Source organism: Ammospiza caudacuta, chromosome 18 (genome assembly GCF_027887145.1).
Source record: "Ammospiza caudacuta isolate bAmmCau1 chromosome 18, bAmmCau1.pri, whole genome shotgun sequence".
NCBI classification, from domain to species: Eukaryota; Metazoa; Chordata; class Aves; order Passeriformes; family Passerellidae; genus Ammospiza; species Ammospiza caudacuta.
Genome location: NC_080610.1, coordinates 7,934,827 through 7,946,972, shown reverse-complemented (window position 1 = coordinate 7,946,972; position 12,146 = coordinate 7,934,827). Strand labels below are relative to the sequence as shown.

Genomic DNA, 12,146 nt, shown 5'->3' with positions numbered 1-12,146 from the left:
CTTGGATTATAATCACCCTTCAACCCCTGTTGCACACACAGATTTCATTCATTCAAGTGCATTGATTTGGAGATATTTTTGCTTCCTAGTCCCTTTTTTCTCCCCAAGATTAAATTCAGTAGCTATTACAGACATGGCATTTTATTCTGAGAAGGATTGTCTTTGTATTTATTCTTCAAGCTAAGTGTTTTGTTTAATATTACCCTTGTGGTAAAAGGCCACAAGTTCCGGCTTTGAGAAACTGTTAAGTGAAACTGTTTCCAGATAAATGTTTCCATGTGGTATTTGCCTCTTCATTCACTTAAATACCTTTGAAAGACTCAGGCTCCCAAGGACCTTATGTAACAGTTGCAGGGAAGGAGGTTTAAAGGGAGGAAAACAATGAAGAACTACAGAAGCAGCTAAAAGTTGGGAAGCAGGAATATTGTCATCTCCAAAAAGTGAATTTTTCCCTGCTTACACAAAAGACAGCTGACTGGAGCCTCAGGTAGTTGGGAATTACAAGCTGCTTCTCTCTTCAGCATTGCAGAAAATCCAGCCATTTGAATATTTCCTAAAAGTATTTCATATTCACCCCCCAGAGACATGAAACCCCTTAAACGTTACCTGCTGCTGCACTGCCCCATGACCTGCCTTCCACAGCACATGGGCATTCATGAGGGCAGATTGTTCTGAAGGGCTTCACACACACCTGGCCTTCATTCCACCCCCTCGGGACCAATTTCTAGGAGAGGGAGCCCTGAGCACATCTCGCAGCATTCCTGCTGTCCCTGTGCTGCTCCACACCTGCAGAGAGCAGCACAGCTGCACTGTGAACTCAAGAGCAGCGCTTGCTGTTCTCCACACAGGTCTGACCTCTTTCACTCTTCTCCCCTCTCTCCTTGGATGGGAAACAGCAAACAGGCTCCAAGGCCACAACGCCCCAGCAACAGCTTCCTCATCAGCTCCCCACTGCAAATAATCCTGTGCTCTCTACTTGTTATACAAATGATTGGAAGTATTTACGTAAAATGGCATTATTGCTGCACAGACAATCAGTCTGACAGAAGGGTTGATTTGCTGTCAGCTGGCAAATAATGTGGCAATGTTCCTGCCTAGGATAATTGCTGTCAATGCTGGAGTTACCTGGAACTTGTTAACAGGACCAGATTGCTGTGGAGGCTGGTCAGCAAAATGTTCCTCATAAAAGCACGGGCACAGCCTTTCTAATCCCTGGGTGATCCTCCAGGAAGTGCAGTGAGGACTGACAGCTAAGGCAGTGTCACACGTGTACAGAGCAGCACCACAAATCACTTGACTGTGGGTTTACAGTAATTTTATTTACAAGTTACCATGACACCTGTAGTACTACAGTTTGTATAACACCATTAGCAGTAAAGTAAGTCACATCTAAGAAGGAGGCAGCAGAGAAAAATGTGCACAAGAGAATGCAGAAGTTATATTTAGCTATAACTGAAAGTATTTTTCTACAGACTTAGAAAGAAGGAATATATGTTGAGAAGAACAAGCTCTTCAGCCCTCTTATTTCTACAGTATGACATTCTTTGTACAGTGACAATTTAGTATAATGAGTACTACACTAGCAGTCAATTGCAAGTGACAGGGAGAAAACTGTCTTAATATCTTGCCCTTTTGAGCATCCAGAAATTAAACCCAAAGCTTCCCTTTGGATGGAGTTATCCAGGGCTGGTTTCCTTGCAGAGCCAGTAGTGCAGAATTACTACTGGGGGCAGGAGGGAACAGAACTCATGACTAGAGAGTTCCCAAGCATTGCATATTGCCTGTGAGGTCTTATCTGGTCTTAAGCAGTTGGTGAGCAAAGCCAGTTGCAGCATTCCACAAGTCTTTTTACAGCGCTGTGCTCTAAAGCTGAGGACGGTTTAGCAGAATCCCAGAATCAAGCAGCGAAAAAAGCCCTTCTGCTCCCTTATCATCATTGGCTCCAATGATGCTGGTGTTGAGCCTGGGCCTTTCTCAAGAGAAACAATGTGGAGTGCAAATCTGGAGAAACACTCTAGACTTAGATGTATTCTGATGACAAGACTCAGAAGAAAATAAGCTTAATGCAGCATCAGGTGCAACCCTTTTCTGCTTCAAAGTACAGCAACAGCTTCCAGAAAGCAAACAAGAGTTATCCAGGACCTGCTTCTGCCCCAGACATCTTTAATAGCCTGGAGCGACTGTCAGTGCACACAGTCCATGCTAGGGGCTGCAAAGACAATGAAAATACAAGCTGCACAGTAATAATGATTTCCACTAGTAACTACACACAGGATATATTGCTTTTGGTACAATGCCATTTATTGTCACAAGAAGAAAACCAGTGATTAAGTTGAGCACATGAATTATGCAGACCTTTGCCATGCTGGAACAACAGCATATTTTACTTACAGAAATGTCACCAAGTCAGCTGTAAAAACAGCTTAACACAGTTCCTCCAAAATACCAAGCATATCCTCAAATCCAAATTTATATTACATTTAGCTACAACAGAATGATTAAGAAATGGTTTTGGTTTCAATCCCCACTTTTGTCTGGAGTGCTGTGCTTATACTGCATGGAGGCAAACAGAACCAAAACACGGAGCTACAGTGACAGCCACAACCCCCACTGAAATATTTCTGAGTGGGAAAACTGGCCTGCAAGTTTGTGTCCCCTCCACACCTGTGCAAACCTACTCAGAAAGCCTGCAAAGGTATGTATGTGTACAACACCAACAAAAAGTTTTTTAAAGCACAGAATGCATTAGAAAGTCTGAAGTTTGAACTCTTGAGTCTGTGGTGCCTCAACTATAAGTTAGAATATCTGTGAGTTTTAACACTTCCAGGAACAAAGGATTTTTAGTCCATATTTCCTTTTCAGTACTAGCTATCAAAATTAAAGGTGACCTAGGAGAAAAAAGCTCGACTAAAAAACCTTCCAGCTCTCTTGCAGTATCAATTCAGTGAGTCTCAAGCCAAAATTCTGAATAATCATCATTTTTGCATTTGCAATTTTAAGGCAGAAAAAGATGTTCACAGCACACCATTTAGTCTTGGATGTTACAAAAAAAATCACAAACAACAAACCAACAAAAACAAACAAACAAACAAACTACCCTCCTAAAAGGTGCATCTCAAGTCTTTTAGTAATAGCAGAATTTTAAAAATTCTGGCATTATGGCATTCTCTTACAGCTTTGGGTTTTTTTGGTGGTTTTATTTTTCTAGAAAAGCCTGAATTTTCAGACACAGATCACACATCACAGACAGAGATTAATATCTTCCATGATTTCTAAGTTGTGTGTTCAAGGCCAGAACGAAACTCGCAAGGTGGAATAAGAGATCCCTGCAGCGCTGCCATCGCAGGGCTGGGCCAGGACTGGAGCTGCCCTGCCCCAGCTCGGCTTTCTCCCCAGAGCCAGGGCTGAGCCAGGGCTCCAGGCCAGCTGCTGTGCCCAGGCCCAGCCTGTGAGGCACAACTGTGTCCTCAGCTCAGCTCTACAGAGGCAAAAAACGAAAGGAGCAAATAAAAGCAGAGCTGTGAGACTGCAGGAATCTACAAGCGTGCGAGGTAAGGAAAAGCAAGAACAAAGGAGTGAAGTCATCAAGCTAGAGCACACAAGGGACTTTGGAGAAAATTCCCAACATGGAAAGTGCAAACCCCTGGGGAAGAGCAGTGTCACTGAAGAGGAGCTCAGATCAAAAGTCAGCCCAGTGCTAGCAGCAAGGCAAGGAGAGAGAGGAGCAGTGCTGCAGGCAGCAGCTGAGTGCACACAAACAGACTGGCAAGAGACATGAAAGTATTTTTATTACTGTCTTTTTAGGTGAGAAACACTGCAAACCCAAGACCCTGGCAAGGAATTTCTTGCTCTTTTCAGGGAAATCAGGAATGGAAGACTTCAAGTCTCTTCAGCCTTCACATACAAACACAAGCTACCTCTACTAAGCTAGAAGGAGCACACATTTCTCTACCACACCAATTAATCAGCTGGAAAGAGAAGGAACTTCAGGAGAAATGGGCTCTGTGTGTGTGCATGTTGAAAGGAAAACAAGAGGCAGCTTTAGGGAACTTGCAGGAATTTTTCAGTATTCACAAGGTACATCACTTTCACAGGATCAATAATCTGCTGTTTATCATCAGAACACTTACAAATCCGATAGAATAAAGATTTTTTTAACAAGTGGAACTTGTTTAGACTCAGTTACACAGAGAAAAGTAAATTGCCAACAGCAAGATGTACTGAAAACAGGGCAGAGTTTTAGAAAACATTTGAAGGAAAGTTGTCAGTGTAATTTATAAATTACAGGGAAAAAGACAGAGGGGTTACAGAACAGTTCTCACATCCAACTCCCAATGCAGGCTTCACACAAACAGCAGGTGAGCAGGGCTGCCTTCCTGACAGGGATGTGAACACCCCTGACACCAGGGTGGAGTTCAGCAGACACTGAGACACTGAAGTTGCCCTTAAAAGCTGAGTTGAGGCTCTGGAACTCCTTTGAAGCTACCTGGACTGGTGTGCTGAGAAGAGCAAAGTAACCACCAACAGACCCAGCATGCGCTGATGCGATGACTGTTGTGACTCTTCTACATTCCTCAAGTGGTTTTTATTTTTTAAACTTTTCAGTGTTACATATATGCAATTTAATAGAAAGAATAACTAAAGATGAAACATGCACAACACAGAATTATCTCTGGTCTGCAGAGTCCTGGGTCAGAGTTCTACACAGCTTGATGCCATCAGACCTACATTAATCTCTTGCAATAAACACAGCTTCTCCTCAAAAGCAGCTCCTTGCCAGCCTCCCTGGTACTGAGTGCAGCATCTCCCCAGCACCTGGGGGTGCTCACTGGAACCACCATCCCAACCCACACCCCAACAGCTCAGGAGTGCCCACTACACCTGAAGCTTACAGATGGAGAGCTTACAGGCACTTCTGCTCAAACACAGGAAATTTGTGTGGTATTTCAAACTAATCCCACTGAAACAAGGATCACAACAACATTAAGTCAAATCAGTTATTTGTCAAAACTTTCCTGGAGCCCAGCAGCTGTGCAGTTGTACCTTGAAGCCCCTTCCTGAAGTGCATGCTACAGTGAACACACCTTCTGCCAGGGGAACAGCCACAGCCAACAAAAATGTTAAGAACACACAGAAACATGGCAAAAATTCTGTATTATTCTTGGGAGGAAAAAATCTATACTCTGCAGTGAAAGCCAAGGAGGGGGATGAGAGATGAATTTTTACAAGCCAATCTCAGAGTTATTACACACCTACAAGATATGGTTAAGCTTTCTTTAGTTTCAGCTCACATTTTTTGCCTTTTCATATTAACTAGAGAAGTTTTTAGCTGCCATTATCCAGCTACACCTTTTAAGAGTTCAATTCTTTGAAGAAGAGTTAAAAGTCCATGACAGTGATATGAACTTACTTGCACTGCTCCCAGAAGTCCCACATTTCAAATCCCTGCTCGGAGAAAAACCTTTTTGTACTGAAATGAAAACATTTGGTTTTTAAGGATTATGCAAGTAAGAATGTTCAAGATTTCATGGGAACAGTGCAATGTGAATATCCATAGAAGGAGTGTCAGGAAAGCCCATGAACCACCAGGTAACACTGACACTGATTTGCATCATTCAGCAGGTCAAGATTTCATCATTTTCTCACTCCAAAGATAAAACGTTCTGCCTGTCTATAGAGAAAGCTCATCTGTGAGGTTGTTTTTTGGGATGGCTTCCCTAATTGAATTCCAAGCTGGTACAGTTACACAGGGGGACACACCTTGAGCAGTTACAGCTCCTGCCTGCAGGCCAAGGAGGGGCAGTTTTGGGTCAGCCAATGGACCAGCTCAGGCCAAAGCAAAGTCCCAGTCGTTCTAGATATGCACGGAACTATGCTGGTTTGGTAATACAGGGACACAATTTAATGATTTTCTTTGCATTTGTTTTTACAAGATTCAGATGCCAAAAACAAAACAGAACATTAAGTTACCTGATTTAAAAAAGAAAATCACAAACGTTTACAACATCAAAAGAATAAGACGAAATATAAACCTTTGCTACTTACAATTGATCTATACAGATTAACCAAATCACAAATCTGTCACAATATAAATGTTTAATTGTTACAATGAATAAGAACATACAGAAAATGATTTATTTATTTTTTATAAAATCTTCCTTTGCTTTTTTATTTTAAACTTACCATTAACTAAATTAGCTATGCAGGACTTGTGGGGTACATGACTAAGAAGGCACCAACAGTACAAAGCAAAGACAAAGCAGTTTGAGTATTTTAAGAGTGCTCTACACTGATACAACACGAGAAAAGGCAACAATAGTAAGTAAACCAGCTGCAACCTTTAGAAATTTGTTCTAGATTTACACATGTAGTCCAACTTTTACATTTCTGCCGATGTGTCACTTGGTTTGATCACAGCACATGCTACAAAAACCACTGTAAGCTTCACTTTACTAATGTGCACTTTTCACTAATTTAGTGTCTTGATTTCAATTGTTAACTAAACCATTTTGAACCACAAATGTATTTAAAACTTAGTAAAAGGATTGTTTGGACTTTTTTGTTTAAACCACTGCATTTACAAAAATATTTCCCCTGAAATCTGGGATTGCTTGAAGACATTGCTGTACAAATATAAAAGTACTATGCAAGGGACCAAATTCATAAGTATATGGTGTGTATGTATAGACCTATATTTATACCATATCACTGTGCTGTAACAACACAATAAATTTATCAATAACCAAGGACTATATAAACTACACTAACATAAGCAAATATATATTAATAAAGTTTAAATCTATAGTACAGTTGCTCAGCAAATAACTTTGACATGGTATAAATATACTGTAGCATATTACAGTGGGCAGCAACAACAGGTTTTTCATTCTCTCATTCTGCAAGGAAAGCCCTGCTCAGCTCCTCAGGTTTTCTCTGTCCCCACTGCCACTCCCAGAAGCTCCTGGCGCTCGCGGCCCAGCTCTGGTGTCACAGGCGTGAGGAAGAGCCTGGCCACAGGCAGGACAGCAGAGTCAGAGGCTTGTTTGCCAAAGTATCCATGAGAATTTTGTGTTTGCATATTTTTCTTCAGCTGTAAGGTTGGAATGTTTTTGACAGTGAACTGTTACATTCCTTATTCCCAAAGCATCTTTACCATGAAATATGCATGCTACTTGGATTAAGAGTTGCTGTTCTCTGCTCTAAAAATATAAAAACTGCATAAAGAAAAGAACCCAATGTAAAATGATGAAATAACTGACCTAACACAGTGTTGTTAGAGGCACCTTCTTTAAACTATTTTTAAAATCTGACCAAAAAAAACCCCTCGTGCTTCAGCATTTGATGCATCAACAAATTCAACCCAACAATGTTTACTGAATTCAGTAAAAGATTGATGAATGTGGTTATGGATCCTGATGGACGCCAATTGGATTCAGCAAAAGTGGCTAAGGAAGAAAGCCCAAAAGCACCAGACATCAGGTGAAGCAAATCCTCGGCTTCTCACTCAGAGAGGATGCAAGGGTAAGTCTACACCTCCCCAAACATCCAAATTAAAGACAGTATTAAAAGAAAATTGGGAAAGAGAAGGGTGAAGTAAGCTGCCAAAGATCTTCCTTAATAAATTAAAACCGAGGTGTTACAAGCTAATTTCAGTAACAGTCATCTTTCCAAACGTGCCAAAAATGATTCCTGTTGTAATGATGATCATGCAAGTAGCAGAGATTCTAGAACTATTTCAACTTTTCGAAACTGAGTGAGAAAAGCATTTTGGTAAAGATGTGTAGAAAGGTCAAGAGAAATTTCTACACTGGTATCAACAGTCAAGTGCATATTTCTTCTACAGAAATGTTTTTAGCATAGGTTCCATACCACGATTCCATGATCACTTGTGCAGTGTCCTGACAATGCTCCGAATTTGTTCCCCACGTCAGAGATTTATGTACCACAGGAACTTCCTAATAGAAAATGCCCTTTAATGATGAACCCTTGCTTACTAAAAATTAGTTTTGGCAGATTAACACTTAAACTATAGGAAAAAAAAAATTGAAATGGAATCTTGTAAGCACCCTTATCTAGTGGAGTCTAAGTTAATGGCTTTCTACATTTCTCTGAAGAGCAGACTAAATGGTATGAGGAAGCCTGGAGTTATTAACCAGCCAGCATCCTTATGTACTACAGTAGCAATTGAACCTGATTTCCATTCAAAGACATTACCCAAGAGGAAACCAAAAACTAATTCTTAATGTTAATGTGAAGATATAAGATTTAAATTTATTTCCAGGAATTACAAGTGCATTTTGTTCATATTAGCAAGCAGTCTTTATACAATCCATTCTTCACTGCTGCCAAAATAAAATGAGAAAAAGACAGCAGAGATATGAAAAGCTAAAAATAGAACTATTTTTCCTAAGTTATTTGTTGAATAGCATTTCAGTTGAACACAACTCAGAGGTAACAATAGATTATTTTTTTTCTCAATCATAGGCATGTGGCACTTAGACAATCATCTTTGCACAGAAAGCTTTAACAGTCATGCGAGGGCACAGTAATTATTTTAAACAAGGCAAATTTCTCACCACAGAGAGCAGTGGGGAAAGAAAAGGAGGCACTGCACTGGAACATAACACCTAGTAAACTCCACATTATACAATTTCAGTAACAAATACTTGAAAAGATCATTAAAAGGTATACAATTTTAAATGTTATTTAGTGCTAGCTTTGTTTGGTTGTCCTAACTCAGCATTATCAGAAAAGTTTGATAGTACTTGACAACAGAACAGTACTTCATGTCACGAGCTCATGGAGGCTTGATTACAAATCACCATAGTGTAGGTTGCAAGAAATGAACTTGAGATGCTGACATGCTGTAGGAGCAAAAGTAAAATCAAACTTTCTCATTTGAAGATGCAGTGTTCCTCTCTGCAAGAATCTGAATGTCAGTGATTAGATTCAAATGTCAAAACTATCAATCCTCATTTGAAGCATTTCATTGGTATGCAGGATGTAGACTGAGTTAATTAACATCATATTCTGATTTCTTGCTTGCCACCAGATACGGCTGCCTTGCCCAGGAAAAGCACTGGCCGTGGGGTCACGGTGCCATCGTGGTCTGTGTTAACCCTTCCAGCACTCAGGGAGCAAAGAGCAGCTGCAGCTGCCACCTTGCCTTGCACAGGCTGTACAAACACTACTGCACGGTAGAACTTTGGGAGTACTATGCCTCCAGCGTGGGTAAACTTTAAATGATCTCTCTTAGGAAAAGCAAGGGAAAAAAATGTCAATACATGGAAAAATGTTTCTTAGATGAATTCAGTTAAGTTGGGCTCCTATGTAGCTCTTACACTGGATAGAATACCTGTATGTACAGCACAGGACACCCAAACAAGTGCATAAGCAAGATTAACATGAACACAACTTATGCTGCAATCCATAGCATAATGGTACACTCTGCTGGATGCTAACCAACCATTTCTATTTAAAAAGGACGTGCAAAAAAAAAATCTGGGATGTCACTGACTTAAAGTGCCCTGAATAGTAGCTTTTCTAAAAAAAATGCCAGCGACTTCAGTAAAGTCAGAAAAACAGTTCATGGTGTAAACGTCTTACAGGTCAATGGATTCTCTTCTTGGACATTGATCCAGGAGTGAAAGGAACCACTGCATCTTTCAAACCAGAAAGCAAGCAGTTAAAACACGGGCAGCAGTAGGTGCACGTACAGTACAGTACTGCAACAGGTCAACAATGGGCATTACGCAGGAGTGTCAATTACAATTCTTCAGGCTTAAAAGATTCATTGAAAGCATGAAAAGCCAAAACTACCAGGAACCGCCCTCCTGAATGGCTCAAAGGAGTTAGTGGATAAGCTGAGAGAGGCCACAAGACATGACCAACAATAAAGAACTGGGAAGAGGAACAGCAACATTTGAGCATGCCCAGTCCTTTAAGTCCTTGTCCTACAAGAGAGCAGAGACATATTTCAGTGAAGGAAGTTTAACATCACCTTTTAAAACTTTTTCCTATTTCTGTGCTCTATGCACACTGTGTTTACCATCAGCCAGAGCCAGCAGGATCCACAGATGTTAAAAAAGAATTCAGAGACAGTGGATCTCAGGGCATTCCATTTTAAACTATTAATTCTTCAAAAAATTAGGAAGATTAAACACAACTAATCAATGAAATACATTGTTTGTCTGAACCAAAAATCTGTTATTTTCATATTGCTTCTCAATTCCAAACCCCACAGCTCAGGGGACACTTTGAATCTCGAGAAACAGCGCAGTGAGAGGAGCTGGCTGATGAAGCCCAGGGGGTGTGCAGGAGAACAGGAATGCCCAGCAGGACATTGGCACTGTGCATTTGAAGGCAGCTCCTGGGGACTGGCCCTCGCTAGGGTGCCAAGCAGCTCTGTTTAAACTCTTGTGCTATGGCAGAGCTGGCAATCCTGACCACAAATGACTCACACAAATTAACAGCATATCCTCACCAAGCTAAGTACAATATTTCAATTGCAATATTGTGCTGGCAAAATCAACTCTGCATAGTAGCATTTGAAGGTAACATTTTTATCAAACCAGAAATTTCTGCTAGCAACAGATCACTGATATCTTTATCCCTAATCCTTTTATCCCTTAATCCCTAATACAACCTAGGTAAGTATGGTCTGAGCAATGAGGCAAGCAAGAGATCACAAACCATGATTTACCACATCAGTAACCACTCACTGCCCTTCCTTGAGACTGCAGCCTATTAGGAACAGGCTTCATCTTGTTCCTAAAGATTTCTGTAACTTTCTTGCACCATGTGTACATGCACAGCTGTGCTCTCACACACAAAACATGGGTGGGACATGAACACCAGTCAGTTACTGTATCCCAGGTCTGCTCTATTAACAATGCCAACTAATAGAACCAGTGTGTGAACCTCAGACTTCCCTACATTTCAATTATTACAACAGTTCCAATATCACCTAGCAAGCTTAAATAAACAAAATGCAGTGTTTGTAAAAATTGAATTTTGTTCATTTGTGAGCTTCTATACATCTAAATATTCAAGCCAGTGGCAACAGCAGCTACCCTAATGAAGAAAAACTTCTAAAAGTTTCCCCCAGTTTCTTTTTCTTTCCTATGAATTCATTATTAAATGAAAACCTGGGGATATATGCAATGCAGAAACTGAAATCACATTTTTAGTGCAGAAAAATTATTGCTTATAGCAAAGCCACAAAGCTCCTGCACACTGCCAGCAGAGCTGTGGATTTCTGGCAGCAAGGAAGTGCCCTGGCTCAAAACTTCACCTTCCTGCTGGAGCTGCCCACACAAAGCAGTGATGGCAGAATGCTGCTCTGGGGGAGGAAAGCACAGAGAGCACAAACCAGGAAACCCAGGGCAGCCTGTTGCCTTTGGCTTGTTTTTCTTTTCCACTCATAAAACTTTGATACTTTCCCTTATCAGTATCACAGAAGTTTCACAGGTACTCCAATCAAGTCCATGTTTGACCAATTTGTATGAAACTCCTGAGACTTGCAAGCCTTGTGGTACAGGAAGACCAGTTAAGTTCATTGACTTAAAAAAAAAAGTCAGTCAGTGAGTATCAGTACATCCAATCTTAAATTAAAGTTTCAGACCTTCAAAATGCTAGGAAGGTTAATCATAATTAATTCATGGATATTTAAATACCCATTCTTATTTACTCACACTATTTGGGAGCTACTTAAAACTAAAGATAATCCCTGCTGAAGTTTTGTGTATGGGTTTTTTCCTTTAAAATAATTTAAGAGATTTCTCCTCTGTACATTACATTTAGGAGGAGGTTTTTTTAAAAGCATTTGAAGCCACATGATAAAATTATGTATCTGTAAAATATGAAGAACATTGCCCCCTAAATTTTTTTATATAAAATTTGCATTTCAAAGCATTACCATTGCCTTTATTCTAAGCAGCACTATTGAAATGCAATTCTTGTTCCCTAAATGCACCTACAATAAGGTAAACACCTGGGACAGTTGCCTGGATTCCATGTGGACACTTCACTGCTGAGGGCAAACAGAAACTTCCCTCAGAACCAGGACAGGACTGAGGTCAGGTCCTTGGACAGGGAGTTCCTGGGTACTGGGGAAGGCAAGTCCCACATTTCACCAGCAGCACCAA

At 40.6% G+C, this 12,146-nt stretch overlaps 1 protein-coding gene across 1 annotated transcript in view; it reads right to left on the bottom strand.

The window, feature by feature from the left end:
* Nucleotides 1-1,298: 1,298 nt before the first annotated feature.
* The window catches only part of MAPK1 (mitogen-activated protein kinase 1), a 38,082-nt gene continuing 27,234 nt past the window's right edge, over nucleotides 1,299-12,146 (bottom strand). The window contains exon 9 of the mRNA XM_058816728.1: nucleotides 1,299-9,953. The gene's annotated coding sequence lies outside the window, so the exon portion shown is untranslated. The remainder of the gene's footprint in view (nucleotides 9,954-12,146) is intronic.